Here is a 15,860-nt window from a genome sequence, read left to right on the forward strand (position 1 = left end):
AGATGGTGAGGGGCGCGAGCGAGCCCAGACAGCCGGTCAGTACCAGAGCCAGAAGCAAGTCTCCTTCCTGGACCTCCTGCCCGCTCGGCCAATAGCAAGCCTCTCCCCTGCCCACATTCTCCAGCTCTCCAGCCAGAGCCTGCTTCAGAGGAGAACAGAGGTATCGCCTGAGGTTAGAATCAGGGGTAAGTAAGTTAGCCCTAAGTGTTAATATACTAAGCAGGCTAAGGTTTATGGCAGGTCTGTCACCACCCATGATGCAGAACTTTCTTTAGGGGAAACTGGTGCTTAGTGGCCAGGATGTTGGAGACAGGAATTGTTGTTATTTTCTAAATGCTATATCCTGCCAAATCTGATGGATAAAATTATATTTGTGAGAAGAATACACATTGTCTTTTCCTGACTTAGGATCGCAAGTAAGGTGGGAGGGCAGCTGGCAGGGTCTTGTAGCAGACAGATCCCTGCACCCCCTAAACTCGCTTACAAAAATAATGAATAAAAAACTCCCACTATACATAGATGAATGATAAACCTATATAATAATATCCAGCGTTTCTCATTCCAACAAATGTGTGCTTGTGACTGAGGTCCAGCCATGGCATGTACACCGTCGGTCACTCCCGCTGACCGGGCCAGAAGACAGATGAGGAGGTGGCATTGGGCCACACAGGCCCTAAGGGTGAAGGAAGAGGGTGGCTTTGGATGTCTGAAGAAAGAGGCAGCAGTGGCTGAATCAGCGCACAAGGGCCAGAGGAAGAAAGCGGCTTCAATGACATAAGCCAGGAGGAGGTGGCGGCTGAATCAGTGGCACAGGCCAGAGGAAGAAGGCAGCAGTGGCTGAAGCAGCCCACGCTGGCCAGGACGTAGCCTGCAGCAGCCACAGCTTCACAGACAAGTGATGTTATGCCTGGGGCAAGAGAGGGAGATGAGAGGGGAATAGGACGAAGTAGGAGAAGGAAGTTTAGGGGGGGAGGGGGGAGGGGGGAGGAAAGGGGTGCTGCAATAGAAATACTAATTTGCTGACAATTTTTTTGTAGCTTTCAGCTAGTGATAATAATACTAATAACACAATCCTAATTCTGGTTATTTACTTGGTCATACCATCCAGCAAATACCAGCTGAGAGTCATGAGGCAGTCTCTCGGGATATAGAGATGGATCCCAGAAGCCTGAGTCCATTACCTCTAAGACACATGGGAACCAGAACCAGATTCACTTAACTCCATCCAGAAATACTACATTATACACCTGCCTCCCTCAAATTTGTGTTCAGATCCAAATGTTTACCTTCTTGTCTCTTCTGGTGCTAAAGAAATGGATGGTTATTACACTGCTACCTGTTGTGTCCCCTGGCAGAATTTTTGCAAGCAAACTTTGACAAGTTAATGATTTCAGTCAAATACTTTGATGCTCCTGGTGGTGGTGGTGGTGGGGGGGGGGGGGGGAATAAGGGGTGGGCTAGAAGGGTGGCTGCTGAAGGTAGGGGGAGGGGGTGCCACACTGCCCTTTAGAGTCGGTTTGCAAGCATAAAAGCCCCAAAGTGAATGGGGGGTGCTGAAAGTAAGCCTTGTCTCGGTTGCTGTTTTGTCCAGCAACTGCTCTGGATGGCAGCTCTCAGATCCAACTATTCAACCCACTGGTTCCAACTTACCCAGAAAGAAATGGGCACTGCTGAATGAAATCTGACCAGGACAAAGAAAAGGGTGCATACGACATGCGTTAGCGGAAGATTAACGTAGCTCCACTTTACGTGTATGGCCAAGTTCAAGCTGTTATCCGAAAGCCCAGAATAGAGGTTTGAGGGGCCCCGAACCGAGCTGTACCAGGTTTCTGAAAGACCTGTCATTTGGCTACAGGATTTTGGGACTTTTGCTTTTCCTTTTGTTTATAATTTGCTGCAGCGTTTTGTTGCTCTGATCCTGTCCCACAAGACAGGAGGTGACACTTCTTCTCTGTGCTGTAACGTGCAGTATCTTGTATTCAAAATCAATTCCATCATAGAACTAATAAGAGTGACAAGGTACATTTCCACACAGCGACGGACACAAAATGTATTTTAGTCTTATTACAACCCCTTCTATAAAACTCCTCAGTGCTACAGAAATCAGGAGATCCCCCATTCTCTGGTTAATCTATTGTTGGGGGGGGGGGGGCTCCCCAGAATGTTTCGTGTTCCTAGGCTCATCCCCTGCAAACTCCTACCTGAGCAGAAGCTCCTGCACGCATTTCCTGCTCGGCTTTCCCCGGAATTCATCAGATGATTGCAGACTAACCTCTTGGAACGTCAGAAATCCTAAGGAGAGAGCTCTCCCTCTCTCCTTATGGCTGCTGCTCCTCAGGATAGGTAGCGTAAAGCATGCTGGGACATGAAGTCCTTCCTGGAAAGACTCTCCCTCCCTCGAACGCTACACGAGCTGAAAACTACAACTTCCAGCAGCGCCAAGAACATCCTGTTTCACTTTCACAAATTGCGCTGTGAACAGTAACGTAAGAATGCCAACCTGCAGGGGTTGTATTTATACAATTATTCTCAAGTAGGTGAAATCCTGCAAACGATCCGAGGACATATGAGTATCTCTGCTGCAATACCCTTTTCTGCTTACTCCCTCTCCCTCCCAGCTCCTGTTCAAAATTGCCAAGGGGGGAATAATTTTTAAGTGGAAGATTTTCAGCACCCATTCTCCCTTCTCACACATCCCCCCCCCCCCCCCCCCAAATAACCAGTCCAGAAAAATACCTTATCTAAATCAGTGACTACAGAGCTGGATGAGAAAGATAATAACCAGCTAAGTAATAATAGCAGTAATAATTTCTCATATCCCCGACTCTGATGTAATAAAGTGTGCAGGGCTTTGCGCACAGTTTCACTCATTAATATGTGAATATTTTTAGGCAAAAATCATTACTCTCCATGCAGCAAGGAGTTTTGCATGCAAAAAAATGTGCACAAAATACAGCATAAAACTGTGTACACATTAGCACGCCCTCATTTTTAAATCCCATGTTAAAGAATGCATTAGCTATTTCTCCTTGATGGCTTAACATGGTTTCTTATGGCTGGAAATTTAACTTCTGGTCAGATCTGGAATAAAATTGGTTTAATATTATTTATTTATTTATTTAAATAACTTTTCTATACCGGCATTAGTAGGAGACATCATGCCGGTTCACATAACAACAAAAGAATGGAAAATACATTATAACAGGGCGGTGGGTGGGGAAAATAACAACAACAGAGAAGGCGAGAAAATATAGGTCTGAACAACTGGTTAACAGAAGCTAGGTAATACAATTCAACAGGTTATAAATTAGAGATGTACTGAAACGGGAAACAGCACCAGTAGAGTATTTACAAAGTCCATATTAGTCCATATTAGTCCAATATTAGTCCATATTAGTCCAGGGGTAGGCAATTCTGGTTCTTGAATGCTACAAACAGGTCTGGTTTTCAGGATATCCACAATGAATATGCACAACATATGTTTGCATACAATGAAGTCAGTGCATGCAAATATATCTCATGCATATTCATTGTGGATATCCTGAAAACCAGACTTGAGGACCGGAGTTACCTACCCCTGCGGTAGTGTATGGGGCTGAACCTGAAATTTGTGGTGCCAGGATCCTGTACTCACCATTTATGTGAATAAAATTAAATTTGTGTACATAATGGGGCCGATGTAATAAGACCCACTGTGAAATTGGCGCTAGTTGTCTGTGCGTATTTTTATTTATTTTTTTATCACGTGACAAAAACAGGCCCCCCTCCCTAGGATTGTCAGACTCTTCACTATACCCCCTTCAACTGATCCAAAACTCTGCAGCCCGGATACTAACCAGAACATCTTTACGTCATCATATCACCCCTATTCTACAATCATTACACTGGTTACCCATAAAGTTCAGAATAAAATACAAAATTCTCTCTATTATCCATAGTTTAATTCATAACCATAATCATACTTCTACCTGGCTTTGTTCAATACTGCGCATATACAAACCGACGCGACACTTAAGATCACTTAACCAAAATTTACTAGATATCCTCCCTTCTCCTAAACAAGCCAGATTAGACCTCACTAGAAAAAGAGCCTTTTCAATAGCCGGTCCAACACTTTGGAACACTTTACCAAACCATCTTCGCTCGATATCCAACCCTGCACATTTCAAAAAATCTCTCAAAACATATCTTTTTCAACTTGCATTCAACACGTCTTCTAATTAAACTTAATCATCAATACCGAAATTACCCTCTTAAACATAGTTACACCCATTACAATCCCATTTATACTACACATAACTACAACATACCTGCTCATTCACACGTTTCCAACTATCATACCCTTCTCCCTTCTTCCCTTTATCTCATATAATTTTTACGCTCTATTTCTCCCACTTCCCCTTCCTCCTCCCGTTCCCCTTCCCCCCCTTTTTCCCCTTTTCCCCCAAAACAATAAGCCCATGGTTCCAAACTTTTTATATTTTTAATAACCTTATATACTAGCATTCTGTCTAGTTATTACCAATTTTATGTAAAGTTTAAAAATTCCATTTTATTTTGATTATTTTATTTTTGGTTTTAAATCTGTGAACCGTTTTTGATAAAATTTCTTTTTTAAAAAATGGTATATAAATACTTTTTAAATAAATAAATAAATAAAATGCATATGTAAATGAGATGCGCAGAGAAGTAAAACACGCGAAAACATGCGCAAACTTGTGTGCTCAAGGCCCCATGTAATAGACTGCACAGAAATCCGCGCTGAAACCCGTATTAATGTGGTGAGCCGCGAGTAATTCTCAAGGCGAAAGCCTTCTCTTTTTATACAACAGTGAAGAAGTTAGCAGTCTGGGAGTGGAACTGAAGGTGCAATGTCTAACCCCTTCATGTTTCGTCTCCGACCGCATCGCAGTTGTACCGGCTGATGCCGATAAGCGTGGGAAATAAAGCAGAGATTTCTACAGCCAACCCACAAAAATGTTCCAAACATTTGGAAAAAGTGAAAGTAATTCATAATTATTACCCCAGAGTACACCGGTCTCCAGACACGTGCTTTAACTTAATCCCTGCCCTGACCCAGGCACTAAAAAACCCGCACTAACCGATGCACGGCTCCCTGCATAGCCCGTGAACAGTTTATTGCCTCATTTGCGTGGACTCACACTACACCAGCCGTGTGTTTTAAAGTGGATTTGTGCACGCTGAATACTTTATTACATACCCGCGTAAGGCTAGCACGGGAAAAATGACACGCATAAACCTGCACAAGTACACGCAGCTTTAATGCTGGCTATTACATCAGCTTCATCAGGTTTTCTGCACATGAAGCATGTTTTACGCACAGAGAATATGCCCAGGGGCAGGCACCTCTGGCCCTCGAGTGCCACAACATGAAAAGCCAACCGGCTTGTGGCACTGGAAGACCAGAGACTACCCTAGCACAGGAACAGAGGCAGGACATTCTTGCCAAAATTTAAACAAACAATGTTTCCAACCTGTGTGTCTGTAGCTTGATTTCTATCCTCTGTCTCTGCTTGTGTTTCATCTTCTCATGGTTCCAGCTCTGCCTTCTCGTGCTCCTTTTTTAAAACCTTATTTTTCCTTTTTCCTCTCAGTTCTTTAGTTGTTAACTCTTTCCCTAATTTGTGCATCTTGATATTCAGCAGACAGCTCCACCTTTTTGCCCCTCCCCAGCCTGTTACCTTCTCTCACCTTATTCATATAAAGAGCTCCTTAATATCAGTTACAAGAATTATTTAAAGAAAAAGTAGTTTACTCACGGAAATCGCTTTGATTGTTGCCTTCAAATGAATTAAAATCTTTCTAAAGGGATGTAGGGAACCTTTGCTTTCCCAACTAAAGGGAGTGTACCAATTGACTGGGGAGGTTCTGTGTAGAAATAAATGAGACAGGTTTGGTGTTTTGCTCCCCCATGTGGGAATGGCAGATGGTGTCACCAAGCTGTTTATCATCCCAAAGCAAAGCAGTCTATCCTCCTGGATTTTTAATTCAAATTCTGTGGAAGCAGGTTGCTTTCAGTCTCCTGCTTGCTAATTTTTCCTAATTTATGGTAAAAGGAATAGGGAAGTTTTCCCATTTAACGTCAGCCTCCCGTTGACTTGTCTATCCAGCCTTTAAGCCTGTTTTGGACCCTTTTAAGCTAATTTTTGCAAATTCCCTGTGAGAGCCTTGGTACCCCTTCGCAGTGGATTGGGGGCGTCTGCTGCATTCGGTTGGATCATGTGTTAGGGAAGATGCTGGCAGACGTTTGTCTCTCCTCCAGAGGATAGAGCTGGCTAGTGACCCGATGCAGAGGAATTATATTTTTTTATTAACTGTCTTTTTGCACTATCTCCTCTGCTTGGAGGCTAGGAAGCTTTATTCCACCCTTCCTGCGTCTTGCTTGATTTTTTCCCCTTTTTTGGGTTCAAATAACATTTTTGTTCCACTTGGAGTTGATGGCCCTTGGTACCCAGGACTCGGTAAACCAAACACTTTAGAGAGTGGAGTCTTGCATTCTGAAAGAAACAGAAGTGCGGAGATACTCATCTGAAGGAAGGCATCCCAGCAAAGTGCACTCAAGGACAGAAGCTGAAGGATGCAAAATAAAGGTAACAAGAACTTTGTTGCTGCTGTGTGAAATGTTACATAAGGGGGAAGAGAAATACCGACCCGGCGCTGCGCAAGGAGTTAAAGCATTGAAAGAGGATTCTGAAAGAGTATGAATTCTGGGACTACGTTCTGATCAATTATTGGGACTATATATTCTGACCACCTTCAGTGGGAAGAGCTGGGAATTAAATTGGGGCGTGAAGGATTGAACCAATTTCCGTCTATCAGAACACTGGATTTGATGGGAGTGGATAAAAGAAGGAATTCAGTGTAAATACAGAGCTTCCAGTAGAAGTAGAGACTTTGCTAAAAGAAAGTGGAGTCACAAGTTGAATATATCTTTCTTCTGTCTTATTATTTAATTGAATGGAATTAAGAAACAAACTGAAGTGTAAATACAATTCAGTCATTTAATCAACTATCAGTAAGGAAGGTGGAAATCACCATTCATTTCATTGTGTGTTTATTGGATGCAGAGACAGTGTTAATTAGCAGTACTGGGTACCCAGGATGGAGAAGGGCTGTGATTGCAAAAAAAAAAAAAAAAAAAAAGGTATAAGAGCTATTGTTGGTCCTGGAACTCAGAAAGTAAAGTTATCTGCTGGGGTGAAGGAGAGACTGAGAGACATTTAAGGAGTGATGTGCAGACAGGGTCTGTCTCTTTTTCTTTCTTCTATGTGCCCCTGGGTGCAAGTTAAAGGATCTGTTCTGCCCAGGGGCTACAGTTGCATAATCAGATATTTCAATTGAAAACAAACCAAAAATACATACCTTTGTCTTTTTCCCCCCATACTGCTCTCTCTCCTCTCATCTTCTGGCTCCTTATGACTGTTTTTCTTTCCATTTCATTTTTCCCTTTTATGACTCTCCTCCTCTCTCCATCTCTCCCTCCCCTTCCATGTCATTTCTTCCCATCTCTCCTCTGCCTTTCTCCATCCATCATCACTTCATATTTCAGCCTTTTCTGTCTAATCTTTTTTTTTTTTACTCTCAATCTTCAATCTCCTATTTTATTCTTCTGTCACCCTATCCCAGCCCTCTTTTTCCAATATCTCACTCCAGCCCAGCCATCTTTCCCGTCTCTTACTCCCCACTTCCCAAAGCCGGCTCTCTCCCCTTCTCTTAAAGCCTCCCAGCCTTCCATTTCTCTCTCCCTTGTGCCCCCTCTCTGACCCACTGTGCCCTCTATTTCTCTTTCCTTTTCTATCCCTCCCTGTTCCCTCCTCTTTCTTTTTCCCCACCCTTTCCTGGGCTCTCCTGTCTCACTCTCCTCTCTCTCTTCCCCTGCCCTTCATCCTCTTTTTGTCTCTCCCTCCCCTGTCCCCTGTGCCCCCCCCCCCTTGTTCTCTCTCCTTCTTCCGTTCCATGCCCCCTTCTATTGTTAACCTTTGCCATTCTCTGCAGGGATCCCTTTTACTGCAGCAAGAGATGTCCTACTAGTGGACAAATAACATTCACACGATTTTTCTTTTATTACAGCACTAAACTACAGGATTCAGATTAGAAACACACATCTGCAATTCCAATAACCGATTTCAAGATAGAACTGTGAGTAGGTTCTGTCTTGAAACGCAGGCCTTCTCACCTCTCCCTCCATTAAGGAATTGCCTCGAGTCACCACAAGAGAACGCGCCACATCTATAGCCGGCCCTCACCTCTGGAACAACCTTCCACCCTCTCTCAGAACGGACCCCCCCTCTACGCCATCCTCCCGAAAGAACCTCAAAAACCTGGCTCTTCCAGAAAGCTTTCCCTCCAGATAAATAACCATCTCCTTATACCACCCATCCCCCAGATAAAATTTTCCCCCTCCCCCGGGCCCTGCCATTCCCCCCCCCCTCCCTGCCACTGTACGTAAGTCAAATCAAAACATATTCTGTTAAAAAAGTTCTTTCAATATATTTCACTATTAAGTTAATTCGTTAAGCAAACATAAGTACCGAGTTAATTAATCTATTCTGTTACAATGTACTATGTCATTATAAGGCCTGCCTTTTGACATCATGTTATATGTAAACTGATGTGATATGCCAAATCGAATGTCGGTATAGAAAAGCAAATAAATAAATAAATAAAATAAAAATAGATCATACCTACCCAAGCAATGAGATATCTAAGGTTGGCCAGACCCAACCCTCTCTGCTCTCCGGGTCTGTCTTCTCTCTTCTGAAGATGGTTGTCCTGTTTGTGTTCTGTGTTCATACCAATACATCCCTTTTGTGGAAAAGTGTTGCTATGAGATTTTTGGAATGTCACTCAACGGGAATTGTGGCAATTGCAAACTTTAATTAAAGTGTTTACTTTACCCTCTGTAAATTCTGTTGCTAGGTCAAGGTAATCTTGGCTGTCAGGTGTCCACTACAGGTCAGGCAATTTTGCCCTTTTGTTTTTTTTTTTTTTTGTGGACTTGCAGCGTTGCTAATTGTTGTTAAACCGTAGGCATTGGAATGGGGTGGGCCACCCGAGCCCTGGGTTGACCAACTTTTCCTTCTGTTGGCTGCGATCTTTAGACTTTCTCGGCCGGTGTCAGAACAGCTGATGCTGATAGTGCGCAGCTCTCTGTAAGTCTGAGCCAGGTGGAGCAAGCCAGCAAGTTCTTAGGCAGCTTAGCTTGTTGGGTGTGGATGCAGGCAGGCAGGCAGGCAGGCAGGCTTGCTGGAGGAGGGGTGATAGAGGGAAGCAGGCGGGAACGGGGAGGGTCGGAGACAGGCAGACTTGCTAGAGAGAGTGGTGGTGGAGGCAGGCAGGCTTGTTGGGGTGGATGGAGACTGATAGGCTGGCTGACTGGCAGATTGGCTGGCCTGCGAGAGTCTGGCTGGTGTGGGGGGAATAGTTGATTGAAAACAGGTTGTCTGGGGGGGGGGGGGGTAATAGCTGGTTGCAAGGGCAGGTTGATTGGTTAGGGGGAATGGCTGACTTGGGTGGCAGGCCTTCCAGCTGGGGGGGGCCGACGGCAGCTGGCTGTATGTGAAAGAGGGCTACAGAGCAGGTGGAAATGTGAGAGGAGGTAGCACCAGAGTACGGATGATTATACACCCAACTTCATTCCCCCAATCCAGATCTAACCTTGATACTCCAGATCCTGGAACCTCTCTCACTTTCTCCCGCTCCCTCCTCTTCTCCCATCCCAGATCTTCCATTTCCTCCTGATCAAAAATCCTCCTTCTATCTCCTCTCCCCATCACCAGACCTCTCTTCCTTTAGCCCCATCCTCCAGTCCTCTTTCTCTCTCCTCTCCCCAACCCTGGTCCACTGGTGGGGGCAGAGGAGAGAAAGAGAGGAGGTTGGGGCAAGGGAGCATAAAATGGGGGAAACTGTTCTCTGGGCCAGGGGAAAGAGATAGGGGTTGAGAGGAACTGATGCAAAGAGAGAGGACCAGAGGGAGCAAAGTAGTACAAAGGGTGAGGCTGTCTGTGTTATATTAGAGCTACTGAATCCCTGTCATGGTCTGATACTGTGCAGGGATCTATAGCAGTCTTATTTTTTGTGTTTTCCCAATAAGTGTATTGGTGTTCTAGGGCCCAGTGTAATATTTGCAGTGTTACCTTTTCATAGGTAATGTTGTTGCTCTTTGAGTACTGGGAATTAGTGCTACTATGGTATGGCAAATGTGCTGAATTTTATTTTATTTTTTTGGCAGGATTTTGCCATTATTTCACAATGTGCCTGGTAGTGGAGGGAGTTTATGTTACTGTTTATTTATTTATTTTTTTATTTAAAAGCTTTTATATTCCTCATATTCCATAGTTCATAGCGGAGTACAAATTAACATAGAATTTATTTATTATTTATTTTTAATTTTTATATACCGAAGTTCTTGGAGGGACTACAAATCAATCCGGTTTACATAAAATGAAGAACTGCTCAACAGAGAGCGGAGCTTTACATGGAACCGAGGAACATATGGAACAGTATAACTGATTGACAATTTAACATAGTGCTAAATAAAGTAATAATAGTTTAACTGGAAATAAATAAAGCAATATAATATTTTATAAAGACAGTTTAACTGTTTAATGTATCAATAAATATAAATATAAGCAATGCCAAATATATATATAAAATATAGTAAATTTTTGAGCTCAACGGTAATTGTCCAGTAGCAGATTCTAAAATTAGTACTTGATGCAGTGTCCATAATTAGGGTAATTAGGATACTTAGGAATTGGGAAGTCTGTTCCCAATTAAGTCTGTTCCAATTAAGTCTGTTCCCAATAGAAATCAGAAGTTGTATAAAACATTTAAATCATATAGACAAGAGAAAGGAAAAACAATAAAAACAAATAAAACCAAAATAAATGAGAAGATAAAAATTAAATGTGATAGTAAAAATACAAGAAAGAATACAATGTAGAAATAAGTTCATTGCAATGTTTACCTATCTTCAATCACAGTTATAAATAGGTAAGTTTTAAGTGCCTTTTTGAACGTCTTGCTGCATGCTATTAAACGTATGTTTTCTGAGATCGCATTCCAAATAATGGGTCCTGCAACTGAGAAGGCCCTTTTGTGGGTAACACCAAGCCTGGCTTCTTTAATAGAACTTTAATAGAACTTCTTTAATAGAGGGAATTTCTAATAGATTTTTGCCTTCAGATCTAAGAGCACAAGTTGCTTTGTAAACGGTAAGGATAGCTTCCACCCATGGTGAAGAAGCGTTTTGCAGAGTTGTATGTAATTGTGGATATTATTTTGTAATAAACTCTTTGTTGTATTGGAAGCCAATGTAAGGCTTCTAAGATTGGTATAATATGTTCGCGCATCTTAGATGCTCCATTCTGTACTATTTGTAAAGGCCTGAGAGCAGTATTAGGTAAACCAATCAAAATGGCATTACAGTGGTCCAATCCAGTTGACGCCAAAGCCTGCAGGACTGTTCTGAAAATCCTGCAGGTCTAGTAGCGGTTTTAATTTTCTTAGCATACATAATTTGAAGAATGAATTTTTGACTAAATTACTAACGTGGTGTTTCATTGTTAATGAGCTATCAGTCACGACACCCAAGTTACAAGCTTGTGTTTAATAGTTATTTCTTGTCCTTTAAAATAAAACGTTTCGGGGAAAGTTGTGTTATTTTTCTGAGCAGAGAGAATTTAATATGTCAGTTTTATTTACATTTAGTAGCAGTTTGTTATGAGAGAGCCAGATATGAACTGCGTTCAAGTAAATGTCTAATGATTTCAGAGTAAATGGCCATGATTCTTGATGCGCAAATAAAAACTGGATATCATCTGCATAGATCTTATAATTAACACCAAGGCCAGCGAGCAATTTGCATACAGGGACCAAGTAGACATTAAAAAGAGTCAACTACCTATGTTCTTTCTGAAAGATATGAATTGAACCATTTTAGAATGGTGCTTTGTGTTCCTAGTGCAGATAACTGGTGTAAAAATAACTGATGTTCTAATCTACAGTGTCAAATGCTGCAGAAATGTCGAGTTGTACTAGGACATAATTAGTCCCTTGATCGAATCCACGGATCATAGTATCGGTGGTAGAGATTAGTAATGTTTCAGTACTTACATTTGTTTCTAAAGCCAAGCTGATGTTGCTCAGTTAACAAATGATGGTCTAAGTCAGTGGTTCTCATCTCAACCTTTTTTCTATTGGGACACACCCGACAGATAATGCTTACATGCGTGACACACTGAACACGTGACCATCACGGGGCTAAATGTAAACGTGTACTCAGCATCCATAAGAACCCGCCTCCCCCCCCAGGTCCACAAACAATGGATGCAGAGGAGATTTCTCCATACAACTCGCCATAAAAAAAAGATATTCTGATTCTGGTATTCTCAGTACCAGAAACACAAACTCCCTTACTAACAGGCGCATGCTAAATATTCAAAACCTGAAAAAAACCCCAAAAAAACACTAAGAACTCAGACAGCAATAACAGCAATATCCTTACCTTTGAAAGGGCAGCAGTGCACCCCCAGTGCACATCCTATTGAGAATGAGAAAACACAACAAATAAGACTGATACAAATCCCTACCTACTAGTAAAATACCTCACCTCACTCACACATACAGATCCAGCCTTCACCAAATACAGAATAAAAGACCACAAATTACAAACGTGGAGACAAAAACTGGAATGGAAACCTCAAAAAGCCACTCTGCATGCAGTGCAAAACTGGAGAGCTAGAAACAGAAATACATATCCTCCTACACTAAGCAAAGTACAAAGACAGAAGAAATGCTCATTCCCAAACCTGACATATTATGGCTCTTGCTCCCTGTCACTCCCCCTCCACGCCTGCATCATCCTTCACTTCTCCCAATGCTTCCTTTCAATCATTTTCTCACACTCACATCCTTGCGCAGCATTCCTGACCCCCCCCCCCCATCCTCTTTCCTGTGCTCCCTCTCTCCCCTGCTTGACTCTTTCTACCTCCTTCATCACATCCCCCTTCCTGCTCAGCAGCCCCCACATTCCCTCTCCCTTCCACCTCTGTCTGCTCAGAATCCCCAACTTCCTTTCCCCCACCCTCCACAGGGTGAGGAGATCAGCAGCAGCGTCTCTCCCAGACTCAGCAGGGGAAGATAAAGTTGCGTCCCATTGGGCCCAGAACAGCAGGAGCTGGCAACATAAGAACATAAGAAATTGCCATACTGGGTCAGACCAAGAGTCCATCAAGCCCAGCATCCTGTTTCCAACAGAGGCCAAACCAGGCCACAAGAACCTGGCAATTACCCAAACACTAAAGATCCCATGCTACTGATGCAATTAATAGCAGTGGCTATTCCCTAAGTAAACTTGATTAATAGCAGTTAATGGACTTCTCCTCCAAGAACTTAACCAAACCTTTTTTGAACCCAGCTACACTAACTGCACTAACCACATCCTCTGGCAACAAATTCCAGAGCTTTATTGTGCGTTGAGTGAAAAATAATTTTCTCAGATTAGTCTTAAATGTGCTACTTGCTAACTTCATGGAATGCCCCCTAGTCCTTCTATTATTCAAAAGTGTAAATAACCGATTCACATCTACTCATTGAAGACCTCATTATCTTAAAGACCTCTATCATATCCCCCTTCAGCCGTCTCTTCTCCAAGCTGAACAGCTCTAACCTCTTCAGCCTTTCCTCATAGGGGAGCTGCTCCATCCCCTTTATCATTTTGGTTGCCCTTCTCTGTACCTTCTCCATTGCAACTATATCTTTTTTGAGATGCGGCAACCAGAATTGTACACAGAATTCAAGGTGCAGACTCACCACGCTCTTATCTGGATGAAAAAGGAAACAGCCTCCCACTGGGCCAGAAAGTGGAGAAGGAAGTGGCGCGGCGGGGCTGATGCCGTCGGGAGCCTCTCCCCTCTGCGGCTGGGCCACCACTGCCGCTCCTGCTTCCTCTTCACGGCTGGAGCTGCTGCCGGGGGTCCTCGCACAGCAGGGAGGCTATCCCTGCTTGTGCCCATCTCTTCTCAGTCTTCTTCGTGGCCTACTGCTGCCGCCAGGACACCTCTTGTGGCTGGGAAGCCGCCGAAGCTCCTGCCACTGTCTGTTGTTCTTCGTGGCGGATGCCGCTGCCAAGCCTCACTCCCACACGGTAGGGACGCCACCGACATGCTATCTTCTCTTCTGCTCTCCAGCTTCTCACCCTAGGTGCGGGCATGCGCCTCAGCTCAACATTTAAAGGGCCAGTAGCAGGAAGTGCTCCTGGCTCCACCAGAATCCAGCTCCATCCAGTTTCCTGCTTCAGCCCTATTTAAGGGCCTCTCTTCAGTCACTCCGGGCCTTCGGATCGGGTTCCACAGTTGTCTGTGTCTTCTGACCGATCCAGGTCCTCCGTGGTCTTCTCCTGCTTTGACGGCTTCGTCTTCATGTTCCTTATATTCTTCATCCAGGTCTCCAGTCGTCTTCATGTTCCTAATGTCCTTCGTCCAGGTCTCCAGTCGTCTTCATGTCCTGATATCCTTCATCCAGGTCTTCAGTCGTCTTCATGTTCCTGACGTCCTTTGTCCGTGTCTTCAGATAACTTTGTAATCCTGATGTCCTTCCTGATGCCTTTGTCTTCGCCTCTGCCTCCATGCCTTGGTTCCCTGATGTCCACTTTCCTGGTGTGCCATTATCGTGGTCCGTGACCAGTCCCACAGGTGGGCTGTGTAGGGTGCCTCATGGTACAAAGGCCATCTTCATCGCTGCATTGCAACCCTCCGGAAGACTTCTGCTTCAGTCCTAAGTTTTTAATCCTTGAGAATCGTGAATCCTGTGCTTGAGTCTTGTCCCGGTCTTCGGAGCCTACTGCACCTCGCGTTTGTCTATGTCAAGACTCTGTTCGAACTTGCTCCGCACCAGCGTGGTCCGCGACCAGTCCCGGGGTGGACTGTGTAGGGCGCGCTGCATCACAGTCTCGACCCAGCACTTTGGTCCTATGCCTTGAGCCTACGTCTACAGTGTCCTCACTTCAATCTTCGTCTACAGTGTCCTCGCCTGAGTCTTCATCCAAAGTTTTCTGTGTTCTAAGGACTCCATCTGCCCTCGTCCTCTGTCCAGCCTGCCGCCTTTTGCCGTTACACAGCAGCAGGTCCAAAAGGGCTTGGAATGGTCGGAGGACTGTTCATTGATCAGCATTGCGTTGTTGGTCATCCTGGGGCGTGCCAGGTCCGGGAGAGGGTCAGACCTCCGTCCTTGTCTTCGCTTCAGCCTTGCCCTGCTCCTTGTACCCGTGCTCGTACCAGCTCACCTCCCGCGGTGTGTCTTGGGGCTCCTCCCTGAAGTCATGCCTTGGCCCAAGGGCTCACAACACCCACTTCAGAAACGACCATGCCCTCAGTTCGTAACAGCAGCCAAGGTCGCGCTCGTAACATTTTGTTAACATGGCCAAGGCAAATTTATCGCATTGTTGGTCATTAAATAAGTCGTGTTCTTGATTTAAATTAGAAGCTAATTGCCATACAATAGTGAATACTTCTCTTGGATTATTCAATGCAGTTTATGTTTTAGAAGAGTACATTTCTTTCTTTACTTTCTTTGCTTGGTCTCTATATGCATTGAGTGCGAGATGATATTTGTCTTTCAATGCTATGGTCTTATATTTATGCCACTGGCATTCAGTTTTTGGTAAACTTTGTTTTTCCTCCAGTAAGGTGTTTACATACCAAACTGCTTTTCTATCATGCTTAATTTTTTTTGTTTTTTCAGGTGCTATTTCATTTATGATGTCAGATGTCAAATTATTCCATGAATGAATAACTTTATTAGTATTTGTTAAGGATATCTCGATTGTGTAGTTGTAA

General features: G+C 43.8%; 1 protein-coding gene across 1 annotated transcript in view; it reads right to left on the reverse strand.

Moving 5' to 3' along the window:
- The window catches only part of LOC115083208 (zinc finger protein 845-like), a 171,475-nt gene that overhangs the window by 95,211 nt on the left and 60,404 nt on the right, over positions 1 to 15,860 (reverse strand). The window lies entirely within an intron of this gene.

This window comes from Rhinatrema bivittatum, chromosome 2, assembly GCF_901001135.1.
Source record: "Rhinatrema bivittatum chromosome 2, aRhiBiv1.1, whole genome shotgun sequence".
Classification (NCBI taxonomy): domain Eukaryota; kingdom Metazoa; phylum Chordata; class Amphibia; order Gymnophiona; family Rhinatrematidae; genus Rhinatrema; species Rhinatrema bivittatum.